Raw genomic sequence first — 12,690 nt, forward strand, 5'->3', positions numbered from 1 at the left:
TTAACTGTAACCTTAGTGTTTGAGATTTTTCTTGCTTCTTGAGGTAGGCCTGCAATGCTATAAACTTCCAAGAACTGCTTTTGTTGTACCCCAATGATTTTGGACCATTGTGTTTTCATTTTTACTAGTCTTCATATATTTTTTCTCTTTTTAAAACTAATTATTTTGTTGACTCATTGGTTGTTTAGTAGTGTATTGTTTAGCATCCACATGTTTGTGTTCTTTCCAGGTTTTTCTTTCTTGTAGTTGCTTTCCAATTTAAAACCATTGTGGTCAGAAAAGGTGCTTGATATGATTTCAGTATGATTAACTTTATTGAAACTTGTTTTGTGGCTTAACATGTGATCTATCTTGGAGAATGTTCCATGTACACTGAAAACAATATATATTCTGTGTTTGGATGGAATTATGCATCTGTTTAGTCTATTTGATCTAATGTGTCATTCAGACACTGTCTCCTTATTGCTAGATGATGTATCCATTGATGTAAATGAGTGTGAAAATTCCCCTGCTATTGTTGTGTTACTGTCAGTTTCTCCCTTTATGTCTGCTAATATTTGTCTTAAATATTTTGGTTCTTTTTTGGGTGTATAGATACTTATAATTATTATATTTTCCTGATTGATTGATCCTTTATCATTATTTAATGATGTGTCTCTAGTTACAGCTTTTGTTTTAAAGTTATTTTTGTCTTGGGGTACCTGGGTGGCTCAATCAGTTAAGTGTCTGACTCTTCATCTCAGGTTGTGATCTCATGGTTCATGGGATTGAGCCCCACGTTGGACTGCACACTGACAGCATGGAGCCTGTTTGGGAATCTCTCTCTCTGTCTCTGTCTCTCTGTCTCTCTCCCCTTCCCACACATACATGCACACATTCTCTCTCAAAATAAATAAACTTTTTGAAAAAAGAAAATAAAGAAAAATAAAGTTTATTTTGTCAGATGTATTGTTACCCTGGCTTCCCACCCCCCCCCCCCCGCCCCCGTTTTTATCTGCAGAGAATATCTTTTTCCATGCTTTTACTTTCAGTCTGTATTTGTCGTTAGGTCTTAAATGTGTCTCTTGGAGGCAGCATATAAATGGGTCTTGTTTTATTCATTCATTCATTTATCCTATGTCTTTTCATTGGAGCATTTAGGCCATTTGCATTTAAAGTAATTATTGATAGGTATGTATTGTCATTTTATTGTTTTCTGGTTGTTTCTGTAGTGCTTCTCTGTTTCTTCTTCTCTTGCTCTCTTTCTGATTGATGACTTTCTTTAGTGTTGTGGATGGATTCCTTTCTCTGTTTTTTACATGCATCTATTATATGTTTTTGGTTTGTGGTCACCATGAGGTTTGTATATAACATCCTACATATATAGCAGTCTGTGTTAAGTTGATGGTCACTTAAGTTCCATTGCATTCTAAAGGAACTTCAATTTTGCTTCCCCTTCCCCATGTTTTATGTATATGTTGTCACATTTTTATATCTTTTTATTTTGTGAGTCCCCTTAAGATGGATTTACTACCTTTATATGTTTACTTTTTCATGAAATTTTTTCCTTTCATAATTTTCCTTTAATTATGGCCTTTTTTCACTTAAATAAATCTGTTTTTTTTTCTTTTTTTTTTTAATTTTTTTTTTTTAATTTTTTTTTTTTTTTTTTTACGTTTATTTATTTTTGGGACAGAGAGAGACAGAGCATGAACGGGGGAGGGGCAGAGAGAGAGGGAGACACAGAATCGGAAACAGGCTCCAGGCTCTGAGCCATCAGCCCAGAGCCTGACGCGGGGCTCGAACTCAAGGACCGTGAGATCGTGACCTGGCTGAAGTCGGACGCTTAACCGACTGCGCCACCCAGGCGCCCCATGTTTTGTTTGTTTTTTTTTTTTTTTTTTCTTAAAGTAGGCTCCATGCCCAACGTGAGGCTTAAACTCACGATGCGGAGATCAAGGCACGTGTTCTACTGACTGAGCCAGCCAGGTGCCCCTTTTTTAACATTTTTTATAAGGCTGGTTTAGTGGTGATGAACTTCTTTAACTTTTGTTTGCTGGGGGAACTCTTTATTTCTCCTTCAATTTTGTATGATATCTTTGCCGAGTAAAGTATTCTTGGTTGTAGGGTTTTTCCTTTCAGCATTTTCAATATATCCTACCACTGCATTCTGGCCCGCAACATCTCTGCTGAAAAGTCAACTGACTTCCTTATTGGGTTTCCCTTATTTGTAAATAGTTGTTTTTTTCTTGTTGCCTTTAAGATTCTCTTTATCTTTAATCTTTCACATTGAAAACAAATTTTTTTAATGTTTATTTTTGAGAGACAGAGTGAGCAGGGGAGGGGCAGAAAGAGAAGGGGACACAGAATCCAAAGCAGGCTCCAGGCTCTGAACTGTCAGCACAGAGCCTAATGTGGGGCTCAAACCCACGAACCATGAGATAATGGCCTGAGCCAAAGTCGGACACTTAAACCGACTGAGTGACCCAGGTGCCCCAAATCTTTCACATTTTAATTATTATGTGCCTTGGTGTAGACCTCCTAGTTTCATCTTATTTGGGGTCATCTATGTCATGGACCTGGATGTCTCTCTTCTTTCTCAGGTTAGGGATGTTTTCAGCTAATACTTCTTCAAGTAAGTTTTCTGTTCTTTTCTCCTTTTTCTGGGACTCCTTGTAGTACGAATGTTCACATACTTGCTGTTGTCTCAGAGTTCCCTTAACCTGCTCTCATTTTTTTAGGAATTCTTTTTTCTTACTACTGTTCAAGTTAGGTGCTCTCCATTATCTTGTCTTCCAGATTGTTGATCCATTCTTCCATATCTTGTCATCTGCTGTTGATTGCTCTAGGGTATTTTTCATTTCACTTATTGTGTTCTTTAACTCTTTTTCCTTTTTACATTTTCTGCCTTTTTGTTAAAATTCTCACTGAGTTCATCCACACTTTTCTCCAGTCTGGTCAGCATCTTTAAGACCATTACTTTCAACTCTTTATCAGGTAGATCGCTTAATTTGGTTTCATTTATTTCTTTTTCTCCTATTTTGACTTGTTCTTTTATTTGGAGCATATCCCTCTGTCTCCTCATTTTGTTTGTGTTTGTGTCCATGAATTCTCCTAAACTTGAAGTAATGGCTTTGCCTAGGGACATTACCTGTGTACACTGTGTGTGCATGGTGGCTGTGGCTGGCTGGCTAGAGCTGCCTGGGGGGGAGGGGGGTCCCAGTGCTCTGAGCTGAGGCAGCCCTGCTGGCTAGCTGGAGCTGAGGAGGCTGTGAGCCCCAGGTTTTGGGCACTCTGTGCAGTGGCTGCCTTGGCAGGAAAGCTGGAGCTGAACCACGTGTGGGCTGGGAGGTCCTAGGATGCTCCATGCAGCAGGTACCTTGGTGAGTAGTCTGGAGCTGAAGCAGGTAGGAGCCTGGGGTTTCCCAAGGTGCTTTATGCCTGTGTTGCCTTGGCAAGATGGCTAGAGCAGTAGAGGACACTGCACAGAGGTGTCCTCATGTGCATTGTGCTGGAGCCTCCTTGATGGGCTGGTATAGGCTAGGGGCCTGGAGCTTTGCTCAGGTGGCAAGCCAACTGGGGCGCCCAGATCCTGCTCCTGTCTGTACCTTCATGGTGGAGGGGCAGTGTAAACAGTGGCGCTCATGAGCCTCTCTGACCTGGAAACAGTTCCAGCAGGCTCTCCCACCTAATAGGAAGGTTAGTTCCTTTGTATTTCAGTTGCCCTTTTAAACCACAACTTTTATTTCTGTGCCCCAGGACAAATAAATCTGCTTCCAGTCCCATAGTACTATCCTTTCCCACTGCAGTTCAGAGCATTGGTGGGGGGTGGTTCTTATTGTTACCCTGTCTCTGTCTCTCCTGTTTTCCATGGGTCCTTCTGTCTTCTATTGTGCAGAAGCCGTTCAGTCAGCCCTCAGTTCTAGTTCAGGAGAAATTGCTCTATACGTAGATACAGATTTGGTAAATTCATGGAGGATGTGAGCTCAGAATCTTCCTATGTTGCCATCTTGGACCAGCTATCATCTCCTTATTCCTCTCTTCCCCTAGCCCTAAGCAACCGCTAATCTACCTTCTATCTGTCTAGATTTGCCTATTCAGGACATTTCATATAAGTGGGACCATGTAGTATAGTTTTTTGTTCTGAGCTTCTTTCACTTAGCATGATATTTTCAAAGTTCCTTCATGTGGTAACTTGTATTAGTACTTTATTCCTTACTCTGGTTGAATATTTTATTGTGTGGACATACCACTTTTTATTTATCCATTCATCAGTTAATGGGCATTGGGTTATTTCCACCTCTTAGCTCTGAAGAGTAATGTTCTTATAAACATTCACGTACAAGTTTTTGTATGGACTTGTTTTTTCATTTCTCTAAGGTGTATGCCCAGGAATGGAATTGCTAGGTGATGTGGTAACTTTGTCTTTATTTAATTTTAGGAGCTACTAGACTGTCTTCCAAAGTGCACTATTTTATATTCCCACCAGTTATGTATGAGGGGTATGATTTCTCTACATCCTTGCCAACACTTATTATCTGACATTTTGGATTTCAGCCATCCTAGTGGGTGTGAAGTATCATCTCATTGTGATTTTGATTTGCATTTCCCTGATGGCTGGGCTAATGATGTTGAGCATCTTTTCATGTGCTTATCAACCATTTGTGTATATCTTTTGGATAAATGTTAGATCCTTTGCTGTTTTTTAATTATTTGTCTTTTTGCTTTTGAGTTGCAAGTGTTCTTTATATATTTCAGGTACAAGTCTTTTATAAGGTGTATGATTTGAAAATATTTTTCCTATTCTGTGAGTTGTCTTTTCACTCTCTTGGCATTGTCCTTTGAAGTACAAGACCCTGGGGCGCCTGGGTGGCTCAGTCGGTTGAGCATCCGACTTCAGCTCAGGTCATGATCTCACGGTTCGTGAGTTCGAGCCCCGTGTCAGGCTCTGGGCTGGTGGCTCAGAGCCTGGAGCCTGCTTCCGATTCTGTGTCTCCCTCTCTCTCTGACCCTCCCCCATTCATGCTCTGTCTCTCTCTGTCTCAAAAATAAACAAACATTAAAAAAAATTTAAAAAAAAAAAAAATGAAGTACAAGACCTTAAAATTTTGATCAAGACCAGTTTATATAATTTTCTCTTGTTGCTCATGTTTTTGGCTCATGGCCAAATCCAAGATCAAAATGCTGAACCCCCTATGTTTTCTTGTAAGAATTCCATAGTTTTAGCTCTTACACTTAGGGCTTTGATCCATTATGAGTTGATTTTTTTTAATGTTTATTTTTGAAGGGGAGAGAGAGAGAGTGTGCGTGCACGCGCGTGCGTGCAGGGGAAGGGCAGAGAGAGAGAGGGAGCCACAGAATCTGAAGTGGGCTGTAGGCTCAGAGCTGTCAGTACAGATCCTGGTGTGGGGCTCAAACTCACAGACCATGAGATCAAGACCTGAGCCGAAATCGGCCATTTAACCAACTGAGCTACCCTGGCGCCCCTATGAGTTGGTTTTTGTATGAGGTAAGGATGCAGTTTCATTCTTGATATGTGGCTCTCTCTTGTTTCAGTACCATTTGTAGAAAATACTCTTCCCCGTTGAATGATGTGATCTTGGCTTGGCATCTGTATCACTCGGAGTTCTCCAGGGAAACAGAACCAATAAGATGTGTGTATCTATATTTGTATGTGTATTTATATTTGATATGTGCATACACACACACACACACACACACACACACACACACGTGTGTGTGTACATGTCAGTATATCGAGAGAGGGAGAGGATGGGGGGAGGGATTTATTTTAAGGAAATGTTTCATGCAATTGTGGGAGCTGACAGGTTCATACCTGCAGGTTTAGGGCAGCAGCCTAGAGACCCAGGGAGGAGATGATGTTGGAGCTCTTGTCTGAAGACAGTCCAGAGACAGAATTGCCTCTTCCTCCAGTGACCTCAGTTATTTTGTGTCTTCAACTGATTGGATGAAGCCCGCCTACACTCTGGAGGGAAATCTGCTTTACTCACAGTCCACCCATTTAAATGTTAATCTCATCTAAAAAATGCCTTCACAGCAACATTCAGATGTTCCGTGAAGTCTCTGGGTACTGCGGCCTAGCTAAGTAAGCACATAAAATGAACTATCGCAATGAACTGATTAAATCTACCACTTAATCAGCTTGGTGCCCAAACACATCTTCTTAAACCACACTCTATCTCTGAAAAAAGACAATAACAAGGTTATGTTTCCGTCTAACATGGTAACACTCGTCCTGTGCACAACTAAAATTGGGCCGAACTTTTCCCTAGAAGAGAATACAAAGTCCTGTGTGATATGACCTGTTGTACTTGAAGTCCTATAACTGAAATACTCTGATGTCATTAACAACACTTCAATATATGAAGTCAGGACCTCTTACCTTAGGGTAAGATGATAAAGGGTAAGAGAGACAAAAAAATATATTTGAGATCCACACATTCATAACAAAATAAAGAAGATATACTCATGACAGTTACAGTCCTCACTTTTGTAACTGATCACTTGGTCATAGCTGTTATTTATAACTTCCTTCTTCCACTAGCCACTCCACATTCCCTTTGCTCTCAGTAAACACGTGACGTGGTCATGGCTCTTGACCTTCATTAGTTGGGCGGCGTGACTCAAACCTTCATTCCTGAAGGGTCTGGGCCACTGGGAGTCCTGCATAAGTTGAATTGTAGTTTCCTGTTGACTTTAATCACAGGACATGGTGATACTAAGAGATCTCCTATATTCCAGATATATACTCTTCCTTACATCCATTGTGGAGGAGCAGCCCCATTTCCCCCTTGGTGACTAGACCAAGTCACTCCAGCCAGCACAGAACTCCGTTTTTGTCTGTTGATTCAAGGGTACAAAGAGTTCAAGGTGGCTGGGTGGCAGTCTTAACTTCCAGTTTAATGAAATCATCTTGGTAAAAGCGATTCTCCTTTTGGAACTAAGGCCTCTAAGCCAGCAGAGCATCAGGTTGTAGGGACAGGAAGCAGAAATTCTGCCCGTGGAGCGCAAGGGGTCATAGTGGTGCCACCCCCATTTTCAGCCTTGATTACTGGATCTGTGGGTCCTGGCAATGGGAGAAACAGTACCATATATTGGATGCCGATTCAGAGCATATAGAGTTTTCTAATAAACTTGCACCAACCTGCAAGGTATTGCCACCTAGCTGATGCTGTATCTATGTCTTCAAAAGTCCATTCCAGCATCCTTTGTGAAGCCAGCTGCTTCACGGTGGTGGAGAATGTGGGAAGAACACTCACTGCATTCCACAAGCACAAGTCTGCATTTTGTGCAAGCACCGTGCCTGCATTTCGGTGGCTGTGAAGTGAGTTCCTTGATGAGAAGCAATGATGAGGAGCACCGTGATGGTGTATAAGGCTTTCTGTAAGTCCACAGATGATTTTTGGAGAAGCATGTATGCAGGGGAGACAAACCTGTGTCCAGAGTATGTGTGTATTCTAGCAAGGAAAAAGAATCCTGCCTTTCCGTGATGGAAGCATCCAGTGTAGTTAACCTGCTAGCAGGTAGCTGGCTGATTACTCTAGGGGAGTGGTCCCACGTGGAAGATTCAGTGTTGGTGCATATATCTTTCAAGTTAATGTTTTCATTTCTCTTAGATAAATTCTCAGACATAGAATTGTTAGATCATACGATAGTTCTTTTTGTAATTTGGGGAAACTCCATACTTTTTTGGCAGGGGCAGTTTTATATTGACATCGTCAGTGTACGAGGGTTCCCTTTTCTCATACCCTCACCAACACTAGTTATCTCTTTTTGATAGTAGCTATTCTAACAGGCGTGTGGTAAGATCTCATTCTGGTTTTTGATTTGCATTTCTCAGCGATTAGTGATGTTGAGCACTTTTTCAAGTGCCTGTGGCAGTCAGTATGTCTTTTTTGGAAAACTGCCTAATCAGATCCTCTGCCTACTTTTTAGTTGGATTGTATGAGCCTTTGGTGTTGAGTTGTAGGAGTTCTTTGTATATTTTGCATATTAATCCTTTAATTAGATGTTATTTGCAAATGTTTCCCCCCATTTGGTGTAGATTGCCTTTACATTTTGTTGATGGTTTCCTTTGCTGTGCAGAAGCATTTTGTGTGCCAAAGTCCCACTTGTTCATTTTTGCTTTTGTTGTCTTTCCTTTTTCTGTCAGACCCCCCCAAAATCATCAAAACTCCTCTCAAGGAACGAGCTTCCTGTTTTCTTCTAGGAGTTTTATGGCTTCAGGTATTATGTTCAAGTCTTTAATCTATTTTGAGTTAATTTTTGTGTATAGTCTAAGTTAGTGGTCCCATTTTATTCGTTCACACATGACTGTCCAGTTTTCCCAGCACCATTTATCAAACAGACTATCCTTTTTCCATTATATATTCATGGCTTCTGTTGTAAATTAATTGAGCATATATGTGTGGATTTATTTATGGGCTCTCGTTTCTTGAGATAGGCCTAGATTGCAATGTATTTTCCTCTCAGGACTGCCTTTGCTGCATCCCAAAGCGTTTGGATTGTTGTATTTTCATTTTCATTTGTTTTCATATAGTTTTTAATTTCTTCTCTAATTGCCTGGTTGACCCATTCATTCTTTAGTAGGGTGTTCTTTAACCTCCATGCTTTTGGAGGTTTTCCAGACTTTTTCCTGTGGTTCATGTCAACCACATGAACCACATGTCATGCTTCATGTCAAGCTTCATCGCATTGTGGTCCGAAAGTATGCATGGTATGATCTCAATTCTTGTATACTTATGAAGGGCTGTTTTGTGACCCACTATGTGATCTATCTTGGAGAATGTTCCATGTGCACTCGAGAAAAAGGTATATTCTGTTGCTTTGGGATGCAGAGTTCTAAATAGATCTGTCAAGTCCATCTGATCCAATGTATCATTCAGGTCCCTTGTTTCTTTGTTGATCCTGTGTCTAGATGACCTATCCATTGTTGTAAGTGGAGTATTAAAGTCCCCTGCAATTACCACATTCTTATCAATAAGGTTGCTTACGTTTGTGATTGTTTTATATATTCGGGGGCTCTCGTATTTGGCGCATAGACATTTATAATTGTTAGCTCTTCCTGATGGATAGACCCTGTAATTATTATATAATCCCCTTCTTTATCTCTTGTTACAGCCTTTAAAGTCTAGTTTGTCTGATATAAGTATGGCTACTCCAGCTTTCTTTTGATTTCCAGTAGCATGATAGATCTCCATCCCCTCACTTTCAATCTGAAGGTGTCCTTAGGTCTAAAATGAGTCTCTTGTAGACAGCAAACAGATGGGTCTTGTTTTTTTATCCATTCTGATACCCTGTATCTTTTGGTTGGAGCATTTAGTCCATTTACATTCAGTGTTATTATTGAAAGATATGGGTTTAGACTCATTGTGATGTCTGTAGGTTTCATGCTTGTAGTGATGTCTCTGGTACTTTGTGGTCCTTGCAACATTTTACTCACAGAATCCCCTTAGGATCTCTTGTAGGGCTGGTTTAGTGGTGATGAATTCCTTCAGTTTTTGTTTGGGAAGACCTTTATCTCTCCTTCTATTCTGAATGACAGACTTGCTGGATAAAGGATTCTTGGCTGCATATTTTTTCTGTACATCACATTGAAGATTTCCTGACATTCCTTTCTGGCCTGCCAAGTTTCAGTTGGTAAGTCTGTCACTAGTCTTATGGGTCTCCCTTTATATGTTAGAGCATGTTTATCCCTAGCTGATTTCAGAATTTTCTCTTTTTCCTTGTATTTTGCCAGTTTCACTATGATATGTTGTGCAGGAGATCGATTCAAGTTACGTCTGAAGGGAGTTCTCTGTGCCTCTTGGATTTCAATGCCTGTTTCCTTCCCCAGATCAGGGAAGTTCTCAGCTATGATTTGTTCAAATACACCTTCAGCCCCTTTCTCTCTCTCTTCCTCTTCTGGAATTCCTGCTATACGGATATTGTTCCATTTGATTGCATCACTTAGTTCTCTAATTCTCCCCTCATACTTCTGGATTTTTTTTATCTTTTTCTCAGCTTCCTCTTTTTCTGTAATTTTATCTTCTAATTCACCTATTTTCTCTGCCTCTTCAATCCATGCTATGGCCGCCTCCATTTTATTTTGCACCTCATTTGTAGCATTTTTTAGCTCCTCATGACTATTTCTTAGTCCCTTGATCTCTGTAGCAATAGATTCTCTGCTATCCTTTATGCTTTTTTCAAGCCCAGCGATTAATTTTATGACTATTATTCTAAATTCTTGGGGTGCCTGGGTGGCTCAGTCGGTTAAGCATCCAACTTCGGCTCAGGTCATGATCTCACGGTTCGTGGGTTTGAGCCCTGTGTCAGACTCTGTGCTGACAGCTCGGAGCCTGGACACTGCTTCAGATTCTGTCTCTCCCTCTCTCTGCCCCTCTCCGGCTCACACTCTGTCTCTCTCAAAAAAAAAAATAAATAAACATTAAAAAAATTTTTTTAAATAAAAAAATAATAAAATAATAAATTCTTGTTCCTTTATATTGCTTAAATTGTTTTTGATCACTTCATTAGCTGTCCCTACTTCCTGGAGTTTCTTTTGAGGAGAGTTCTTCTGTTTCGTCATTTTGGGTAGTCCCTGAGGTGGGGCCAAACTGCAGGGCACTTCCCCTGTGCTGTCTGGAGTAACTTGTGTTGGTGGGCGGGGCCTCAGTCAGACCCGATGTCTGTCCCCAGCCCACTGCTGGGGCCACAGTTGGACTGGTGTCTACCTTATCTTCCCCTCTCCCAGGGGCAGGACTCACTGTGGAGTGGTGTGGCCCCTGTCTGGGCTACTTGCACACTGCCAGGCTTGTGGTGCTGCTTTGATGGGATCTGGCGTATTAGCCGGGTGGATCCGCAAGGTGCACAGGGGCGGGAGGAGCAGGCTTAGCTCGCTTTGCGGTAGGTGGTCCCCTGTGGGAGGGGCCCTGCAGCATCGGGAGGGAGGCAGGCCGACCCTTTGGAGGGATGGATCCACAGAAGCACAGCATTGGGTGTTTGCGCGGTGCAAGCAAGTTCAGTGTCGAGAACTGGTTCCCTTTGGGATTTCGGCTGGGGGATGGGAGAGGGAGATGGTGTTTGCCAGAGCCTTTGTTCCTTGCTATTTATGGGCTCTCTATTCTATTCCAGGTATCTGTGTTTCTGTTGTGATGCTAATATCATACTGTTTTGATTACTATAGCTTTGTAATACAATGTGAAACAGAAGTGTGATGCCTTCCACTTTGTTCTTCTTTCTCAGGATTGCTGTGGGTACTCGAGGTCTTTTGTAGTTCCATACAAATTTTAGGATTGATTGTTCTATTTCTGTGAAAAACGCCATTGGAATTTTGATAGGGATTACAGTGAATCTGTGGGTTGCATTGTGTAGTGTGGACATTTTAACAATATTTTTTCCAATTTATGAGCGCAGAATACTTTTTTTTCCGTGTGTGTCTTCAATTTCTTCCATCAGTGTCTTATAGTTTTCAGCGTACAGGTTGTTCACCTTCTTAGTTAAATTTATTTCTAGGTGTTTTCTTTTTGACGCAGTCCTGAATGGAATGGTTTTCTTAATTTCTCTTTTTTTTTTCATTTTGATTGACGTAGAATATTGACTGTATGTGTACAACATAGTGATTCAATGTTAATGTATATTAAAAGTGATCACCATGATAAATCTTGCTGCCATCTGTCACCATAAAAAGTTGGTACATATTGTTAACTGTTTCCTGTGCTGTACATTGTATCTATATGTCTTAGTTATTTTATAATTGGAATTTTGTACCTTTTAATGCCTTTTTAATCTTGCCCATCATCTACCCTATTCCTGTCTGGAAACCACCAGATTGTCCTTTGTATCAGTTGGTCTGTTTTTTTTTTTTTTAATTTTTTTTTTTAACGTTTATTTATTTTTGAGACAGAGAGAGACAGAGCATGAACGGGGGAGGGGCAGAGAGAGAGGGAGACACAGAATCGGAAGCAGGCTCCAGGCTCTGAGCCATCAGCCCAGAGCCCGACGCGGGGCTCGAACCCATGGACCGCGAGATTGTGACCTGAGCTGAAGTCGGACGCTTAACCCACTGAGCCACCCAGGCGCCCCTCAGTTGGTCTTTTTTTGTTTGTTCATTTGTTTTACTTTTTTGGTTCCACATAGAAGTAAAATCATATCTTTTTGTGTATGACTTGCCTTTCTGTGTCTGACTTTCTTCATTTAGCACAATACCCTCTAGGTCAACCCTTGTTATTGCAAATGGCAAGATTTCATACTTTCTATGGCTGAGTAATATTCCAGTGTGTGTGTGTGTGTGTGTGTGTGTGTGTGTGTGTACACACACACCATATCTTTTTCATCCATCTATTGATGGAAGGACACTTTAGGTTGTTTCCATATTTTGGCTTTGTAAATACTGCAGTGAACATAGGGGTGTGTGTATCTTTCTGAATTAGTGTTTTTGTTTTCTTTGGATAATACCTGGTTCATATGCTAGTTCTGTGTTTAATTTTTTGCGGAACCTCCATACTGTTTTTCATTGTGAATGTACCATTTTGTATCCCCACCAATAGTACATAAGTGTTCCCTTTTCTCCACATCCTTACCAACACTTACTATTTCTTATCTTTTTGATACTAGCCATTTTCTGACAGGTGTGAGTTGATAACTCAAAGAGATTTTTATTTGCATTTCTATGATGATTTTCATGGAGACTGCATTGAATCCATAGATTAT

The sequence above is a fragment of the Prionailurus viverrinus genome, chromosome B3 (genome assembly GCF_022837055.1).
Source record: "Prionailurus viverrinus isolate Anna chromosome B3, UM_Priviv_1.0, whole genome shotgun sequence".
Taxonomy (NCBI): domain Eukaryota; kingdom Metazoa; phylum Chordata; class Mammalia; order Carnivora; family Felidae; genus Prionailurus; species Prionailurus viverrinus.